Source organism: Solea solea, chromosome 16, assembly GCF_958295425.1.
Source record: "Solea solea chromosome 16, fSolSol10.1, whole genome shotgun sequence".
NCBI lineage: Eukaryota > Metazoa > Chordata > Actinopteri > Pleuronectiformes > Soleidae > Solea > Solea solea.
The window spans coordinates 2,791,201-2,806,200 of NC_081149.1; the positions used below are offsets into that span (position 1 = coordinate 2,791,201).

Sequence of the window (15,000 nt, forward strand, 5' to 3'; positions counted from 1 at the left end):
TATTACACTGCTGCTTCCTTACAAGAAACATGGGCTTGCAATTACGTTGACGCACGGGCAAACGTTAACGTCCTTCTAGTTTCAGCCTTGGATGTCGCTCTGCAAGCACGTGAGAAGCTTGGAGATGGGCAGCAGCTTACCCATCTCGATGTAGCTTCCTAATACTGGAATATAGTGTAGCAGGTAGTGGAGATAAAGGCTCAAGTGCAGTGTGTTCGAAAGGCTGACTTTTGAGCTCCTCCACGAGCAGGGGGCCTTGCCTAGTCTATAAAAGGAGTCTGTGTCCCCGGCCCCTGGGCTTACGGCCATACCACCCTGAGCACGCCCAATCTCGTCTGATCTCGGAAGCTAAGCAGGGTCGGGCCTGGTTAGTACTTGGATGGGAGACCGCCTGGGAATACCAGGTGCTGTAAGCTTTTACACTGCTGCTTCCTTACAAGAAACATGGGCTTGCAATTACGTTGGCACACGTTAACGTCCTTCTAGTTTCAGCCTTGGATGTCGCTCTGCAAGCATGTGAGAAGCTTGGAGATGGGCAGCAGCTTACCCATCTCGATGTAGCTTCCTAATACTGGAATATAGTGTAGCAGGTAGTCGAGATAAAGGCTCAAGTGCAGTGTGTTCGAAAGGCTGACTTTTGAGCTCCTCCACGAGCAGGGGGCCTTGCCTAGTCTATAAAAGGAGTCTGTGTCCCCAGCCCGTTGGCTTACGGCCATACCACCCTGAGCACGCCTGATCTCGGAAGCTAAGCAGGGTCGGACCTGGTTAGTACTTGGATGGGAGACCGCCTGGGAATACCAGGTGCTGTAAGCTTTTACACTGCTGCTTCCTTACAAGAAACATGGGCTTGCAATTACGTTGACGCACAGGCATGGGCACAGGCACACGTTATCGTCCTTCTAGTTCCAGCCTTGCTTTGGTTTTCACAGAAAAAAGAGAATTGTGCACCATTCCTGGTGGCACTGCAGTGCCAGGTCAATGCAAGGAGTGAAGAGAGCAAGCCCCAGTTTTCACCTCCCAATGCTCAAAAATGCATTTAATATTTAATCCCCATATAGAGGACATATCAGATATTAAACTGATAAGAACAGATACTACACTTGATCTTAGCCAAAAGGCCGAGAAGCGATGGCCCACAAGTGTCTGGGGCCAACTCAATATCTTGGCACACAAGTTACTTGTTGTGGTGCCATGTTTTTTAAGTGCGCATAACAAAGGCTGCTGCTGATCACCTCCGCCCCAAGGTGATCTAAGTGCACCTCTGAGCCTTGACGGACAGCTGCTTGACATTTGACACACTCAAAGGGCACGGCCATACAGCAAAGCCCACCAAAAACAACTTAAACTCTTGAATGTTCGAAAGGCTGACTTTTGAGCTCCTCCACGAGCAGGGGGCCTTGCCTAGTCTGTAAAAGGAGTCTGTGTCCCCAGCCCGTCGGCTTACGGCCATACCACCCTGAGCACGCCCGATCTCGTCTGATCTCGGAAGCTAAGCAGGGTCGGACCTGGTTAGTACTTGGATGGGAGACCGCCTGGGAATACCAGGTGCTGTAAGCTTTTACACTGCTGCTTCCTTACAAGAAGCATGGGCTTGCAATTACGTTGGCACACGGGCACACGTTAACGTCCTTCTAGTTTCACCCTTGGATGTTGCTCTGCAAGCACGTGAGAAGCTTGGAGATGGGGAGCAGCTTACCCATCTTGGTGTAGCTTCCTAATACTGGAATAGAGTGTAGCAGGTAGTGGAGATAAAGGCTCAAGTGCAGTGTGTTCGAAAGGCTGACTTTTGAGCTCCTCCACGAGCAGGGGGCCTTGCCTAGTCTATAAAAGGAGTCTGTGTCCCCAGCCCGTCGGCTTACGGCCATACCACCCTGAGCACGCCCGATCTCGTTTGATCTCGGAAGCTGAGCAGGGTCGGGCCTGGTTAGTACTTGGATAGGAGACCGCCTGGGAATACCAGGTGCTGTAAGCTTTTACACTGCTGCTTCCTTACAAGAAACATGGGCTTGCAATTACGTTGGCACACGTTAAAATCCTTCTAGTTTCAGCCTTGGATGTCGCTCTGCAAGCATGTGAGAAGCTTGGAGATGGGGAGTAGCTTACCCATCTCGGTGTAGCTTCCTAATACTGGAATAGAGTGTAGCAGGTAGTGGAGATAAAGGCTCAAGTGCAGTGTGTTCGAAAGGCTGACTTTTGAGCTCCTCCACGAGCAGGGGGCCTCACCTAGTCTATAAAAGGAGTCTGTGTCCCCAGCCCGTCGGCTTAAGGCCATACCACCCTGAGCAGGCCCGATCTCGTCTGATCTCGGAAGCTAAGCAGGGTCGAGCCTGGTTAATACTTGGATGGGAGACCGCCTGGGAATACCAGGTACTGTAAGCTTTTACACTGCTGCTTCCTTACAAGAAACATGGGCTTGCAATTACGTTGACGCACGGGCACACGTTAACCTCCTTCTAGTTTCAGCCTTGGATGTCGCTCTGCAGGCACGTGAGAAGCTTGGAGATGGGCAGCAGCTTACCCATCTCGGTGTAGCTTCCTAATACTGGAATATAGTGTAGCAGGTAGTGGAGATAAAGGCTCAAGTGCAGTGTGTTCGAAAGGCTGACTTTTGAGCTCCTCCACGAGCAGGGGGCCTTGCCTAGTCTATAAAAGGAGTCTTTGTCCCCAGCCCGTCGCCTTACGGCCATACCACCCTGAGCACGCCCGATCTCGTCTGATCTCGGAAGCTAAGCAGGGTCGGGCCTGGTTAGTACTTGGATGGGAGACCGCCTGGGAATACCAGGTGCTGTAAGCTTTTACACTGCTGCTTCCTTACAAGAAACATGGGCTTGCAATTACGTTGACGCACAGGCATGGGCACAGGCACACGTTAACGTACTTCTATTTCCAGCCTTGCTTTGGTTTTCACAGAAAAAAGAGAATGGTGCACCGTTCCTGGTGGCACTGCAATGCCAGGTCAATGCAAGGAGTGAAGAGAGCAAGCCCCAGTTTTCACCTCCCAATGCTCAAAAATGCATTTAATATTTAATCCCCATATAGAGGACATATCAGATATTAAACTGATAAGAACAGATACTACACTTGATCTTAGCCAAAAGGCCGAGAAGCGATGGCCCACAAGTGTCTGGGGCCAACTCAAGATCTTGGCACACAAGTTACTTGTTGTGGTGCCATGTTTTTTAAGTGCGCATAACAAAGGCTGCTGCTGATCACCTCCGCCCCAAGGTGATCTAAGTGCACTCTGAGCCTTGACGGACAGCTGCTTGACATTTGACACACTCAAAGGGCGCGGCCATACAGCAAAGCCCACCAAAAACAACTTAAACTCTTGAACGTTCGAAAGGCTGACCTTTGAGGTCCTCCACGAGCAGGGGGCCTTACCTAGTCTATAAAAGGAGTCTGTGTCCACAGCCCGTCGGCTTACGGCCATACCACCCTGAGCACGCCCGATCTCGTCTGATCTCGGAAGCTAAGCAGGATCGGGCCTGGTTAGTACTTGGATGGGAGACCGCCTGGGAATACCAGGTGCTGTAAGCTTTTACACTGCTGCTTCCTTACAAGAAACATGGGCTTGCAATTACGTTGACGCACGGGCACGGGCACAGGCACACGTAAACGTCCTTCTAGTTCCAGCCTTGCTTTGGTTTTCACAGAAAAAAGAGAATGGTACACCGTTCCTGGTGGCACTGCAATGCCAGGTCAATGCAAGGAGTGAAGAGAGCAAGCCCCAGTTTTCAACTCCCAATGCTCAAAAATGCATTTAATATTTAATCCCCATATAGAGGACATATCAGATATTAAACTGATAAGAACAGATACTACACTTGATCTTAGCCAAAAGGCCGAGAAGCGATGGCCCACAAGTGTCTGGGGCCAACTCAAGATCTTGGCACACAAGTTACTTGTTGTGGTGCCATGTTTTTTAAGTGCGCATAACAAAGGCTGCTGCTGATCACCTCCGCCCCAAGGTGATCTAAGTGCACCTCTGAGCCTTGACGGACAGCTGCTTGACATTTGACACACTCAAAGGGCGCGGCCATACAGCAAAGCCCACCAAAAACAACTTAAACTCTTGAACGTTCGAAAGGCTGACTTTTGAGCTCCTCCACGAGCAGGGGGCCTTGTCTAGTCTATAAAAGGAGTCTGTGTCCCCAGCCCGTCGGCTTACGGCCATACCACCCTGAGCACGCCCGATCTCGTCTGATCTCGGAATCTAAGCAGGGTCGGGCCTGGTTAGTACTTAGATGGGAGACCGCCTGGGAATACCAGGTGCTGTAAGCTATTACACTGCTGCTTCCTTACAAGAAACATGGGCTTGCAATTACGTTGACGCACGGGCACACGTTAACGTCCTTCTAGTTTCAGCCTTGGATGTCGCTCTGCAAGCATGTGAGAAGCTTGGAGATGGGGAGCAGCTTACCCATCTCGGTGTAGCTTCCTAATACTGGAATAGAGTGTAGCAGGTAGTGGAGATAAAGGCTCAAGTGCAGTGTGTTCGAAAGGCTGACTTTTGAGCTCCTCCACGAGCAGGGGGCCTTGCCTAGTCTATAAAAGGAGTCTTTGTCCCCAGCCCGTCGCCTTACGGCCATACCACCCTGAGCACGCCCGATCTCGTCTGATCTCGGAAGCTAAGCAGGGTCGGGCCTGGTTAGTACTTGGATGGGAGACCGCCTGGGAATACCAGGTGCTGTAAGCTTTTACACTGCTGCTTCCTTACAAGAAACATGGGCTTGCAATTACGTTGACGCACAGGCATGGGCACAGGCACACGTTAACGTACTTCTATTTCCAGCCTTGCTTTGGTTTTCACAGAAAAAAGAGAATGGTGCACCGTTCCTGGTGGCACTGCAATGCCAGGTCAATGCAAGGAGTGAAGAGAGCAAGCCCCAGTTTTCACCTCCCAATGCTCAAAAATGCATTTAATATTTAATCCCCATATAGAGGACATATCAGATATTAAACTGATAAGAACAGATACTACACTTGATCTTAGCCAAAAGGCCGAGAAGCGATGGCCCACAAGTGTCTGGGGCCAACTCAAGATCTTGGCACACAAGTTACTTGTTGTGGTGCCATGTTTTTTAAGTGCGCATAACAAAGGCTGCTGCTGATCACCTCCGCCCCAAGGTGATCTAAGTGCACTCTGAGCCTTGACGGACAGCTGCTTGACATTTGACACACTCAAAGGGCGCGGCCATACAGCAAAGCCCACCAAAAACAACTTAAACTCTTGAACGTTCGAAAGGCTGACCTTTGAGGTCCTCCACGAGCAGGGGGCCTTACCTAGTCTATAAAAGGAGTCTGTGTCCACAGACCGTCGGCTTACGGCCATACCACCCTGAGCACGCCCGATCTCGTCTGATCTCGGAAGCTAAGCAGGATCGGGCCTGGTTAGTACTTGGATGGGAGACCGCCTGGGAATACCAGGTGCTGTAAGCTTTTACACTGCTGCTTCCTTACAAGAAACATGGGCTTGCAATTACGTTGACGCACGGGCACACGTTAACGTCCTTCTAGTTTCAGCCTCGGATGTCGCTCTGCAAGCACGTGAGAAGCTTGGAGATGGGGAGCAGCTTACCCATCTCGGTGTAGCTTCCTAATACTGGAATAGAGTGTAGCAGGTAGTGGAGATAAAGGCTCAAGTGCAGTGTGTTCGAAAGGCTGACTTTTGAGCTCCTCCACGAGCAGGGGGCCTTGCCTAGTCTATAAAAGGAGTCTGTGTCCCCAGCCCGTCGGCTTACGGCCATACCACCCTGAGCACGCCCGATCTCGTCTCATCTCGGAAGCTAAGCAGGGTCGGGCCTGGTTAGTACTTGGATGGGAGACCGCCTGGGAATACCAGGTGCTGTAAGCTTTTACACTGCTGCTTCCTTACAAGAAACATGGGCTTGCAATTACGTTGACGCACGGGCATGGGCACAGGCACACGTTAACGTCCTTCTAGTTCCAGCCTTGCTTTGGTTTTCACAGAAAAAAGAGAGTGGTGCACCGTTCCTGGTGGCACTGCAATGCCAGGTCAATGCAAGGAGTGAAGAGAGCAAGCCCCAGTTTTCACCTCCCAATGCTCAAAAATGCATTTAATATTTAATCCCCATATAGAGGACATATCAGATATTAAACTGATAAGAACAGATACTACACTTGATCTTAGCCAAAAGGCCGAGAAGCGATGGCCCACAAGTGTCTGGGGCCAACTCAAGATCTTGACGCACAAGTTACTTGTTGTGGTGCCATGTTTTTTAAGTGCGCATAACAAAGGCTGCTGCTGATCACCTCCGCCCCAAGGTGATCTAAGTGCACCTCTGAGCCTTGACGGACAGCTGCTTGACATTTGACACACTCAAAGGGCGCGGCCATACAGCAAAGCCCACCAAAAACAACTTAAACTCTTGAACGTTCGAAAGGCTGACTTTTGAGCTCCTCCACGAGCAGGGGGCCTTGCCTAGTCTATAAAAGGAGTCTGTGTCCCCAGCCCGTCGGCTTACGGCCATACCACCCTGAGCATGCCCGATCTCGTCTGATCTCGGAAGCTAAGCAGGATCGGGCCTGGTTAGTACTTGGATGGGAGACCGCCTGGGAATACCAGGTGCTGTAAGCTTTTACACTGCTGCTTCCTTACAAGAAACATGGGCTTGCAATTACGTTGACGCACGGGCACACGTTAACCTCCTTCTAGTTTCAGCCTTGGATGTCGCTCTGCAAGCACGTGAGAAGCTTGGAGATGGGGAGCAGCTTACCCATCTTGGTGTAGCTTCCTAATACTGGAATAGAGTGTAGCAGGTAGTGGAGATAAAGGCTCAAGTGCAGTGTGTTCGAAAGGCTGACTTTTGAGCTCCTCCACGAGCAGGGGGCCTTGCCTAGTCTATAAAAGGAGTCTGTGTCCCCAGCCCGTCGGCTTACGGCCATACCACCCTGAGCACGCCCGATCTCGTCTGATCTCGGAAGCTAAGCAGGGTCGGGCCTGGTTAGTACTTGGATGGCAGACCGCCTGGGAATACCAAGTGCTGTAAGCTTTTACACTGCTGCTTCCTTACAAGAAACATGGGCTTGCAATTACGTTGACGCACGGGCACATGTTAACGTCCTTCTAGTTTCAGCCTTGGATGTCGCTCTGCAAGCACGTGAGAAGCTTGGAGATGGGGAGCAGCTTACCCATCTCGGTGTAGCTTCCTAATACTGGAATAGAGTGTAGCAGGTAGTGGAGATAAAGGCTCAAGTGCAGTGTGTTAGAAAGGCTGACTTTTGAGCTCCTCCACGAGCAGGGGGCCTTGCCTAGTCTATAAAAGGAGTCTGTGTCCCCAGCCCGTTGGCTTACGGCCATACCACCCTGAGCACGCCCCATCTCGTCTGATCTCGGAAGCTAAGCAGGGTCGGGCCTGGTTAGTACTTGGATGGGAGACCGCCTGGGAATACCAGGTGCTGTAAGCTTTTACACTGCTGCTTCCTTACAAGAAACATGGGCTTGCAATTACGTTGACGCACGGGCACGGGCACAGGCACACGTTAACGTCCTTCTAGTTCCAGCCTTGCTTTGGTTTTCACAGAAAAAAGAGAATGGTGCACCGTTCCTGGTGGCACTGCAATGCCAGGTCAATGCAAGGAGTGAAGAGAGCAAGCCCCAGTTTTCACCTCCCAATGCTCAAAAATGCATTTAATATTTAATCCCCATATAGAGGACATATCAGATATTAAACTGATAAGAACAGATACTACACTTGATCTTAGCCAAAAGGCCGAGAAGCGATGGCCCACAAGTGTCTGGGGCCAACTCAAGATCTTGGCACACAAGTTAATTGTTGTGGTGCCATGTTTTTTAAGTGCGCATAACAAAGGCTGCTGCTGATCACCTCCGCCCCAAGGTGATCTAAGTGCACCTCTGAGCCTTGACGGACAGCTGCTTGACATTTGACACACTCAAAGGGCGCGGCCATACAGCAAAGCCCACCAAAAACAACTTAAACTCTTGAACGTTCGAAAGGCTGACCTTTGAGCTCCTCCATGAGCAGGGGGCCTTGCCTAGTCTATAAAAGGAGTCTGTGTCCCCAGCCCGCCGGCTTACGGCCATACCACCCTGAGCACGCCCGATCTCGTCTGATCTCGGAAGCTAAGCAGGGTCGGGCCTGGTTAGTACTTGGATGGGAGACCGCCTGGGAATACCAGGTGCTGTAAGCTTTTACACTGCTGCTTCCTTACAAGAAACATGGGCTTGCAATTACGTTGACGCACGGGCACACGTTAACGTCCTTCTAGTTTCAGCCTTGGATGTCGCTCTGCAAGCATGTGAGAAGCTTGGAGATGGGGAGCAGCTTACCCATCTCGGTGTAGCTTCCTAATACTGGAATAGAGTGTAGCAGGTAGTGGAGATAAAGGCTCAAGTGCAGTGTGTTCGAAAGGCTGACTTTTGAGCTCCTCCACAAGCAGGGGGCCTTGCCTAGTCTATAAAAGGAGTCTGTGTCCCCTGCCCCTGGGCTTACGGCCATACCACCCTGAGCACGCCCGATCTCGTCTGATCTCGGAAGCTAAGCAGGGTCGGGCCTGGTTAGTACTTGGATGGGAGACCGCCTGGTAATACCAGGTGCTGTAAGCTTTTACACTGCTGCTTCCTTACAAGAAACATGGGCTTGCAATTACGTTGACGCACGGGCAAACGTTAACGTCCTTCTAGTTTCAGCCTTGGATGTCGCTCTGCAAGCACGTGAGAAGCTTGGAGATGGGCAGCAGCTTACCCATCTCGATGTAGCTTCCTAATACTGGAATATAGTGTAGCAGGTAGTGGAGATAAAGGCTCAAGTGCAGTGTGTTCGAAAGGCTGACTTTTGAGCTCCTCCACGAGCAGGTGGCCTTGCCTAGTCTATAAAAGGAGTCTGTGTCCCCGGCCCCTGGGCTTACGGCCATACCACCCTGAGCACGCCCAATCTCGTCTGATCTCGGAAGCTAAGCAGGGTCGGGCCTGGTTAGTACTTGGATGGGAGACCGCCTGGGAATACCAGGTGCTGTAAGCTTTTACACTGCTGCTTCCTTACAAGAAACATGGGCTTGCAATTACGTTGGCACACGTTAACGTCCTTCTAGTTTCAGCCTTGGATGTCGCTCTGCAAGCATGTGAGAAGCTTGGAGATGGGCAGCAGCTTACCCATCTCGATGTAGCTTCCTAATACTGGAATATAGTGTAGCAGGTAGTCGAGATAAAGGCTCAAGTGCAGTGTGTTCGAAAGGCTGACTTTTGAGCTCCTCCACGAGCAGGGGGCCTTGCCTAGTCTATAAAAGGAGTCTGTGTCCCCAGCCCGTCGGCTTACGGCCATACCACCCTGAGCACGCCTGATCTCGGAAGCTAAGCAGGGTCGGACCTGGTTAGTACTTGGATGGGAGACCGCCTGGGAATACCAGGTGCTGTAAGCTTTTACACTGCTGCTTCCTTACAAGAAACATGGGCTTGCAATTACGTTGACGCACGGGCATGGGCACAGGCACACATTATCGTCCTTCTAGTTCCAGCCTTGCTTTGGTTTTCACAGAAAAAAGAGAATTGTGCACCATTCCTGGTGGCACTGCAGTGCCAGGTCAATGCAAGGAGTGAAGAGAGCAAGCCCCAGTTTTCACCTCCCAATGCTCAAAAATGCATTTAATATTTAATCCCCATATAGAGGACATATCAGATATTAAACTGATAAGAACAGATACTACACTTGATCTTAGCCAAAAGGCCGAGAAGCGATGGCCCACAAGTGTCTGGGGCCAACTCAATATCTTGGCACACAAGTTACTTGTTGTGGTGCCATGTTTTTTAAGTGCGCATAACAAAGGCTGCTGCTGATCACCTCCGCCCCAAGGTGATCTAAGTGCACCTCTGAGCCTTGACGGACAGCTGCTTGACATTTGACACACTCAAAGGGCACGGCCATACAGCAAAGCCCACCAAAAACAACTTAAACTCTTGAACGTTCGAAAGGCTGACTTTTGAGCTCCTCCACGAGCAGGGGGCCTTGCCTAGTCTATAAAAGGAGTCTGTGTCCCCAGCCCGTCGGCTTACGGCCATACCACCCTGAGCACGCCCGATCTCGTCTGATCTCGGAAGCTAAGCAGGGTCGGACCTGGTTAGTACTTGGATGGGAGACCGCCTGGGAATACCAGGTGCAGTAAGCTTTTACACTGCTGCTTCCTTACAAGAAACATGGGCTTGCAATTACGTTGGCACACGGGCACACGTTAACGTCCTTCTAGTTTCACCCTTGGATGTTGCTCTGCAAGCACGTGAGAAGCTTGGAGATGGGGAGCAGCTTACCCATCTTGGTGTAGCTTCCTAATACTGGAATAGAGTGTAGCAGGTAGTGGAGATAAAGGCTCAAGTGCAGTGTGTTCGAAAGGCTGACTTTTGAGCTCCTCCACGAGCAGGGGGCCTTGCCTAGTCTATAAAAGGAGTCTGTGTCCCCAGCCCGTCGGCTTACGGCCATACCACCCTGAGCACGCCCGATCTCGTTTGATCTCGGAAGCTGAGCAGGGTCGGGCCTGGTTAGTACTTGGATGGGAGACCGCCTGGGAATACCAGGTGCTGTAAGCTTTTACACTGCTGCTTCCTTACAAGAAACATGGGCTTGCAATTACGTTGGCACACGTTAAAATCCTTCTAGTTTCAGCCTTGGATGTCGCTCTGCAAGCATGTGAGAAGCTTGGAGATGGGGAGTAGCTTACCCATCTCGGTGTAGCTTCCTAATACTGGAATAGAGTGTAGCAGGTAGTGGAGATAAAGGCTCAAGTGCAGTGTGTTCGAAAGGCTGACTTTTGAGCTCCTCCACGAGCAGGGGGCCTCACCTAGTCTATAAAAGGAGTCTGTGTCCCCAGCCCGTCGGCTTAAGGCCATACCACCCTGAGCAGGCCCGATCTCGTCTGATCTCGGAAGCTAAGCAGGGTCGAGCCTGGTTAATACTTGGATGGGAGACCGCCTGGGAATACCAGGTACTGTAAGCTTTTACACTGCTGCTTCCTTACAAGAAACATGGGCTTGCAATTACGTTGACACACGGGCACGGGCACAGGCACACGTTAACGTCCTTCTAGTTCCAGCCGTGCTTTGGTTTTCACAGAAAAAAGAGAATGGTGCACCATTCCTGGTGGCACTGCAATGCCAGGTCAATGCAAGGAGTGAAGAGAGCAAGCCCCAGCTTTCACCTCCCAATGCTCAAAAATGCATTTAATATTTAATCCCCATATAGAGGACATATCAGATATTAAACTGATATGAACAGATACTACACTTGATCTTAGCCAAAAAGCCGAGAAGCTATGGCCCACAAGTGTCTGGGGCCAACTCAAGATCTTGACGCACAAGTTACTTGTTGTGGTGCCATGTTTTTTAAGTGCGCATAACAAAGGCTGCTGCTGATCACCTCCGCCCCAAGGTGATCTAAGTGCACCTCTGAGCCTTGACGGACAGCTGCTTGACATTTGACACACTCAAAGGGCGCGGCCATACAGCAAAGCCCACCAAAAACAACTTAAACTCTTGAACGTTCGAAAGGCTGACTTTTGATCTCCTCCACGAGCAGGGGGCCTTGCCTAGTCTATAAAAGGAGTCTGTGTCCCCAGCCCGTCGGCTTACGGCCATACCACCCTGAGCACGCCCGATCTCGTCTGATCTCGGAAGCTAAGCAGGGTCGGGCCTGGTTAGTACTTGGATGGGAGACCGCCTGGGAATACCAGGTGCTGTAAGCTTTTACACTGCTGCTTCCTTACAAGAAACATGGGCTTGCAATTACGTTGACGCACAGGCATGGGCACAGGCACACGTTAACGTACTTCTATTTCCAGCCTTGCTTTGGTTTTCACAGAAAAAAGAGAATGGTGCACCGTTCCTGGTGGCACTGCAATGCCAGGTCAATGCAAGGAGTGAAGAGAGCAAGCCCCAGTTTTCACCTCCCAATGCTCAAAAATGCATTTAATATTTAATCCCCATATAGAGGACATATCAGATATTAAACTGATAAGAACAGATACTACACTTGATCTTAGCCAAAAGGCCGAGAAGCGATGGCCCACAAGTGTCTGGGGCCAACTCATGATCTTGGCACACAAGTTACTTGTTGTGGTGCCATGTTTTTTAAGTGCGCATAACAAAGGCTGCTGCTGATCACCTCCGCCCCAAGGTGATCTAAGTGCACTCTGAGCCTTGACGGACAGCTGCTTGACATTTGACACACTCAAAGGGCGCGGCCATACAGCAAAGCCCACCAAAAACAACTTAAACTCTTGAACGTTCGAAAGGCTGACCTTTGAGGTCCTCCACGAGCAGGGGGCCTTACCTAGTCTATAAAAGGAGTCTGTGTCCACAGCCCGTCGGCTTACGGCCATACCACCCTGAGCACGCCCGATCTCGTCTGATCTCGGAAGCTAAGCAGGGTCGGGCCTGGTTAGTACTTGGATGGGAGACCGCCTGGGAATACCAGGTGCTGTAAGCTTTTACACTGCTGCTTCCTTACAAGAAACATGGGCTTGCAATTACGTTGACGCACGGGCATGGGCACAGGCACACGCTAACGTCCTTCTAGTTCCAGCCTTGCTTTGGTTTTCACAGAAAAAAGAGAGTGGTGCACCGTTCCTGGTGGCACTGCAATGCCAGGTCAATGCAAGGAGTGAAGAGAGCAAGCCCCAGTTTTCACCTCCCAATGCTCAAAAATGCATTTAATATTTAATCCCCATATAGAGGACATATCAGATATTAAACTGATAAGAACAGATACTACACTTGATCTTAGCCAAAAGGCCGAGAAGCGATGGCCCACAAGTGTCTGGGGCCAACTCAAGATCTTGACGCACAAGTTACTTGTTGTGGTGCCATGTTTTTTAAGTGCGCATAACAAAGGCTGCTGCTGATCACCTCCGCCCCAAGGTGATCTAAGTGCACCTCTGAGCCTTGACGGACAGCTGCTTGACATTTGACACACTCAAAGGGCGCGGCCATACAGCAAAGCCCACCAAAAACAATTAAACTCTTGAACGTTCGAAAGGCTGACTTTTGAGCTCCTCCACGAGCAGGGGGCCTTGCCTAGTCTATAAAAGGAGTCTGTGTCCCCAGCCCGTCGGGTTACGGCCATACCACCCTGAGCATGCCCGATCTCGTCTGATCTCGGAAGCTAAGCAGGATCGGGCCTGGTTAGTACTTGGATGGGAGACCGCCTGGGAATACCAGGTGCTGTAAGCTTTTACACTGCTGCTTCCTTACAAGAAACATGGGCTTGCAATTACGTTGACGCACGGGCACACGTTAACCTCCTTCTAGTTTCAGCCTTGGATGTCGCTCTGCAAGCATGTGAGAAGCTTGGAGATGGGCAGCAGCTTACCCATCTCGGTGTAGCTTCCTAATACTGGAATATAGTGTAGCAGGTAGTGGAGATAAAGGCTCAAGTGCAGTGTGTTCGAAAGGCTGACTTTTGAGCTCCTCCACGAGCAGGGGGCCTTGCCTAGTCTATAAAAGGAGTCTGTGTCCCCAGCCCGTCGGCTTACGGCCATACCACCCTGAGCACGCCCGATCTCGTCTGATCTCGGAAGCTAAGCAGGGTCGGGCCTGGTTAGTACTTGGATGGGAGACCGTCTGGGAATACCAGGTGCTGTAAGCTTTTACACTGCTGCTTCCTTACAAGAAACATGGGCTTGCAATTACGTTGACGCACAGGCATGGGCACAGGCACACGTTAACGTCCTTCTAGTTCCAGCCTTGCTTTGGTTTTCACAGAAAAAAGAGAGTGGTGCACCGTTCCTGGTGGCACTGCAATGCCAGGTCTATGCAAGGAGTGGAGAGAGCAAGCCCCAGTTTTCACCTCCCAATGCTCAAAAATGCATTTAATATTTAATCCCCATATAGAGGACATATCAGATATTAAACTGATAAGAACAGATACTACACTTGATCTTAGCCAAAAGGCCGAGAAGCGATGGCCCACAAGTGTCTGGGGCCAACTCAAGATCTTGGCACACAAGTTACTTGTTGTGGTGCCATGTTTTTTAAGTGCGCATAACAAAGGCTGCTGCTGATCACCTCCGCCCCAAGGTGATCTAAGTGCACCTCTGAGCCTTGCTTGACAGCTGCTTGACATTTGACACACTCAAAGGGCGCGGCCATACAGCAAAGCCCACCAAAAACAACTTAAACTCTTGAACGTTCGAAAGGCTGACCTTTGAGCTCCTCCACGAGCAGGGGGCCTTGCCTAGTCTATAAAAGGAGTCTGTGTCCCCAGCCCGTCGGCTTACGGCCATACCACCCTGAGCACGCCCGATCTCGTCTGATCTCGGAAGCTAAGCAGGGTCGGGCCTGGTTAGTACTTGGATGGCAGACCGCCTGGGAATACCAAGTGCTGTAAGCTTTTACACTGCTGCTTCCTTACAAGAAACATGGGCTTGCAATTACGTTGACGCACGGGCACATGTTAACGTCCTTCTAGTTTCAGCCTTGGATGTCGCTCTGCAAGCACGTGAGAAGCTTGGAGATGGGGAGCAGCTTACCCATCTCGGTGTAGCTTCCTAATACTGGAATAGAGTGTAGCAGGTAGTGGAGATAAAGGCTCAAGTGCAGTGTGTTAGAAAGGCTGACTTTTGAGCTCCTCCACGAGCAGGGGGCCTTGCCTAGTCTATAAAAGGAGTCTGTGTCCCCAGCCCGTTGGCTTACGGCCATACCACCCTGAGCACGCCCCATCTCGTCTGATCTCGGAAGCTAAGCAGGGTCGGGCCTGGTTAGTACTTGGATGGGAGACCGCCTGGGAATACCAGGTGCTGTAAGCTTTTACACTGCTGCTTCCTTACAAGAAACATGGGCTTGCAATTACGTTGACGCACGGGCACGGGCACAGGCACACGTTAACGTCCTTCTAGTTCCAGCCTTGCTTTGGTTTTCACAGAAAAAAGAGAATGGTGCACCGTTCCTGGTGGCACTGCAATGCCAGGTCAATGCAAGGAGTGAAGAGAGCAAGCCCCAGTTTTCACCTCCCAATGCTCAAAAATGCATTTAATATT

At 50.9% G+C, this 15,000-nt stretch overlaps 36 non-coding genes and 4 pseudogenes across 36 annotated transcripts in view; 28 read left to right on the top strand and 12 right to left on the bottom strand.

Annotated features, from left to right (window-relative positions):
- Position 1, top strand: part of LOC131440888 (5S ribosomal RNA) — a 119-nt gene extending 118 nt beyond the window's left edge. Inside the window, exon 1 of the ribosomal RNA XR_009231571.1 lies at position 1. This exon is cut by the window's left edge and continues 118 nt beyond it. This is a non-coding gene — a ribosomal RNA (5S ribosomal RNA).
- Positions 2 to 297: 296 nt separating this feature from the next.
- LOC131477882 (5S ribosomal RNA) lies at positions 298 to 416 on the top strand. Its single transcript, XR_009244202.1, has one exon. It is a non-coding gene; the product is annotated as a 5S ribosomal RNA (ribosomal RNA).
- Positions 417 to 704: 288 nt separating this feature from the next.
- Positions 705 to 813, top strand: LOC131441435 (5S ribosomal RNA; annotated as a pseudogene).
- A 124-nt stretch (positions 814 to 937) lies between these two features.
- On the bottom strand, positions 938 to 1,130 carry LOC131442567 (U2 spliceosomal RNA). The gene has a single exon (XR_009233139.1). It is a non-coding gene; the product is annotated as a U2 spliceosomal RNA (small nuclear RNA).
- A 308-nt stretch (positions 1,131 to 1,438) lies between these two features.
- Positions 1,439 to 1,557, top strand: LOC131477275 (5S ribosomal RNA). The gene has a single exon (XR_009243622.1). It is a non-coding gene; the product is annotated as a 5S ribosomal RNA (ribosomal RNA).
- Positions 1,558 to 1,853: 296 nt separating this feature from the next.
- Positions 1,854 to 1,972, top strand: LOC131441296 (5S ribosomal RNA). The gene has a single exon (XR_009231965.1). It is a non-coding gene; the product is annotated as a 5S ribosomal RNA (ribosomal RNA).
- Positions 1,973 to 2,260: 288 nt separating this feature from the next.
- Positions 2,261 to 2,379, top strand: LOC131441461 (5S ribosomal RNA; annotated as a pseudogene).
- A 296-nt stretch (positions 2,380 to 2,675) lies between these two features.
- On the top strand, positions 2,676 to 2,794 carry LOC131477603 (5S ribosomal RNA). Its single transcript, XR_009243932.1, has one exon. It is a non-coding gene; the product is annotated as a 5S ribosomal RNA (ribosomal RNA).
- A 124-nt stretch (positions 2,795 to 2,918) lies between these two features.
- LOC131441933 (U2 spliceosomal RNA) lies at positions 2,919 to 3,111 on the bottom strand. Its single transcript, XR_009232524.1, has one exon. It is a non-coding gene; the product is annotated as a U2 spliceosomal RNA (small nuclear RNA).
- A 307-nt stretch (positions 3,112 to 3,418) lies between these two features.
- On the top strand, positions 3,419 to 3,537 carry LOC131477628 (5S ribosomal RNA). The gene has a single exon (XR_009243955.1). It is a non-coding gene; the product is annotated as a 5S ribosomal RNA (ribosomal RNA).
- A 124-nt stretch (positions 3,538 to 3,661) lies between these two features.
- Positions 3,662 to 3,854, bottom strand: LOC131442440 (U2 spliceosomal RNA). The gene has a single exon (XR_009233014.1). It is a non-coding gene; the product is annotated as a U2 spliceosomal RNA (small nuclear RNA).
- Positions 3,855 to 4,162: 308 nt separating this feature from the next.
- LOC131440890 (5S ribosomal RNA) lies at positions 4,163 to 4,281 on the top strand. Its single transcript, XR_009231573.1, has one exon. It is a non-coding gene; the product is annotated as a 5S ribosomal RNA (ribosomal RNA).
- Positions 4,282 to 4,577: 296 nt separating this feature from the next.
- LOC131477604 (5S ribosomal RNA) lies at positions 4,578 to 4,696 on the top strand. The gene has a single exon (XR_009243933.1). It is a non-coding gene; the product is annotated as a 5S ribosomal RNA (ribosomal RNA).
- A 124-nt stretch (positions 4,697 to 4,820) lies between these two features.
- Positions 4,821 to 5,013, bottom strand: LOC131441934 (U2 spliceosomal RNA). Its single transcript, XR_009232525.1, has one exon. It is a non-coding gene; the product is annotated as a U2 spliceosomal RNA (small nuclear RNA).
- A 307-nt stretch (positions 5,014 to 5,320) lies between these two features.
- LOC131477629 (5S ribosomal RNA) lies at positions 5,321 to 5,439 on the top strand. Its single transcript, XR_009243956.1, has one exon. It is a non-coding gene; the product is annotated as a 5S ribosomal RNA (ribosomal RNA).
- A 296-nt stretch (positions 5,440 to 5,735) lies between these two features.
- LOC131441146 (5S ribosomal RNA) lies at positions 5,736 to 5,854 on the top strand. The gene has a single exon (XR_009231822.1). It is a non-coding gene; the product is annotated as a 5S ribosomal RNA (ribosomal RNA).
- Positions 5,855 to 5,978: 124 nt separating this feature from the next.
- LOC131442240 (U2 spliceosomal RNA) lies at positions 5,979 to 6,171 on the bottom strand. Its single transcript, XR_009232816.1, has one exon. It is a non-coding gene; the product is annotated as a U2 spliceosomal RNA (small nuclear RNA).
- A 308-nt stretch (positions 6,172 to 6,479) lies between these two features.
- On the top strand, positions 6,480 to 6,598 carry LOC131440878 (5S ribosomal RNA). Its single transcript, XR_009231562.1, has one exon. It is a non-coding gene; the product is annotated as a 5S ribosomal RNA (ribosomal RNA).
- A 296-nt stretch (positions 6,599 to 6,894) lies between these two features.
- On the top strand, positions 6,895 to 7,013 carry LOC131441158 (5S ribosomal RNA). The gene has a single exon (XR_009231833.1). It is a non-coding gene; the product is annotated as a 5S ribosomal RNA (ribosomal RNA).
- A 296-nt stretch (positions 7,014 to 7,309) lies between these two features.
- Positions 7,310 to 7,428, top strand: LOC131441020 (5S ribosomal RNA). Its single transcript, XR_009231698.1, has one exon. It is a non-coding gene; the product is annotated as a 5S ribosomal RNA (ribosomal RNA).
- A 124-nt stretch (positions 7,429 to 7,552) lies between these two features.
- LOC131441935 (U2 spliceosomal RNA) lies at positions 7,553 to 7,745 on the bottom strand. The gene has a single exon (XR_009232526.1). It is a non-coding gene; the product is annotated as a U2 spliceosomal RNA (small nuclear RNA).
- A 308-nt stretch (positions 7,746 to 8,053) lies between these two features.
- LOC131476479 (5S ribosomal RNA) lies at positions 8,054 to 8,172 on the top strand. Its single transcript, XR_009242848.1, has one exon. It is a non-coding gene; the product is annotated as a 5S ribosomal RNA (ribosomal RNA).
- Positions 8,173 to 8,468: 296 nt separating this feature from the next.
- On the top strand, positions 8,469 to 8,587 carry LOC131440789 (5S ribosomal RNA). Its single transcript, XR_009231475.1, has one exon. It is a non-coding gene; the product is annotated as a 5S ribosomal RNA (ribosomal RNA).
- Positions 8,588 to 8,883: 296 nt separating this feature from the next.
- On the top strand, positions 8,884 to 9,002 carry LOC131477883 (5S ribosomal RNA). The gene has a single exon (XR_009244203.1). It is a non-coding gene; the product is annotated as a 5S ribosomal RNA (ribosomal RNA).
- A 288-nt stretch (positions 9,003 to 9,290) lies between these two features.
- LOC131441436 (5S ribosomal RNA) lies at positions 9,291 to 9,399 on the top strand (annotated as a pseudogene).
- Positions 9,400 to 9,523: 124 nt separating this feature from the next.
- LOC131442568 (U2 spliceosomal RNA) lies at positions 9,524 to 9,716 on the bottom strand. Its single transcript, XR_009233140.1, has one exon. It is a non-coding gene; the product is annotated as a U2 spliceosomal RNA (small nuclear RNA).
- Positions 9,717 to 10,024: 308 nt separating this feature from the next.
- Positions 10,025 to 10,143, top strand: LOC131440940 (5S ribosomal RNA). Its single transcript, XR_009231620.1, has one exon. It is a non-coding gene; the product is annotated as a 5S ribosomal RNA (ribosomal RNA).
- Positions 10,144 to 10,439: 296 nt separating this feature from the next.
- LOC131440842 (5S ribosomal RNA) lies at positions 10,440 to 10,558 on the top strand. The gene has a single exon (XR_009231526.1). It is a non-coding gene; the product is annotated as a 5S ribosomal RNA (ribosomal RNA).
- A 288-nt stretch (positions 10,559 to 10,846) lies between these two features.
- On the top strand, positions 10,847 to 10,965 carry LOC131441462 (5S ribosomal RNA; annotated as a pseudogene).
- Positions 10,966 to 11,089: 124 nt separating this feature from the next.
- LOC131442797 (U2 spliceosomal RNA) lies at positions 11,090 to 11,282 on the bottom strand. The gene has a single exon (XR_009233358.1). It is a non-coding gene; the product is annotated as a U2 spliceosomal RNA (small nuclear RNA).
- Positions 11,283 to 11,590: 308 nt separating this feature from the next.
- On the top strand, positions 11,591 to 11,709 carry LOC131476481 (5S ribosomal RNA). The gene has a single exon (XR_009242850.1). It is a non-coding gene; the product is annotated as a 5S ribosomal RNA (ribosomal RNA).
- A 124-nt stretch (positions 11,710 to 11,833) lies between these two features.
- LOC131441936 (U2 spliceosomal RNA) lies at positions 11,834 to 12,026 on the bottom strand. Its single transcript, XR_009232527.1, has one exon. It is a non-coding gene; the product is annotated as a U2 spliceosomal RNA (small nuclear RNA).
- A 307-nt stretch (positions 12,027 to 12,333) lies between these two features.
- On the top strand, positions 12,334 to 12,452 carry LOC131476482 (5S ribosomal RNA). Its single transcript, XR_009242851.1, has one exon. It is a non-coding gene; the product is annotated as a 5S ribosomal RNA (ribosomal RNA).
- Positions 12,453 to 12,576: 124 nt separating this feature from the next.
- On the bottom strand, positions 12,577 to 12,769 carry LOC131442241 (U2 spliceosomal RNA). The gene has a single exon (XR_009232817.1). It is a non-coding gene; the product is annotated as a U2 spliceosomal RNA (small nuclear RNA).
- Positions 12,770 to 13,076: 307 nt separating this feature from the next.
- LOC131441279 (5S ribosomal RNA) lies at positions 13,077 to 13,195 on the top strand. Its single transcript, XR_009231948.1, has one exon. It is a non-coding gene; the product is annotated as a 5S ribosomal RNA (ribosomal RNA).
- Positions 13,196 to 13,491: 296 nt separating this feature from the next.
- LOC131477067 (5S ribosomal RNA) lies at positions 13,492 to 13,610 on the top strand. Its single transcript, XR_009243422.1, has one exon. It is a non-coding gene; the product is annotated as a 5S ribosomal RNA (ribosomal RNA).
- A 124-nt stretch (positions 13,611 to 13,734) lies between these two features.
- Positions 13,735 to 13,927, bottom strand: LOC131442611 (U2 spliceosomal RNA). The gene has a single exon (XR_009233180.1). It is a non-coding gene; the product is annotated as a U2 spliceosomal RNA (small nuclear RNA).
- A 308-nt stretch (positions 13,928 to 14,235) lies between these two features.
- LOC131441159 (5S ribosomal RNA) lies at positions 14,236 to 14,354 on the top strand. The gene has a single exon (XR_009231834.1). It is a non-coding gene; the product is annotated as a 5S ribosomal RNA (ribosomal RNA).
- Positions 14,355 to 14,650: 296 nt separating this feature from the next.
- LOC131441021 (5S ribosomal RNA) lies at positions 14,651 to 14,769 on the top strand. Its single transcript, XR_009231699.1, has one exon. It is a non-coding gene; the product is annotated as a 5S ribosomal RNA (ribosomal RNA).
- A 124-nt stretch (positions 14,770 to 14,893) lies between these two features.
- LOC131441937 (U2 spliceosomal RNA) overlaps positions 14,894 to 15,000 on the bottom strand; it is a 193-nt gene continuing 86 nt past the window's right edge. Inside the window, exon 1 of the small nuclear RNA XR_009232528.1 lies at positions 14,894 to 15,000. This exon is cut by the window's right edge and continues 86 nt beyond it. This is a non-coding gene — a small nuclear RNA (U2 spliceosomal RNA).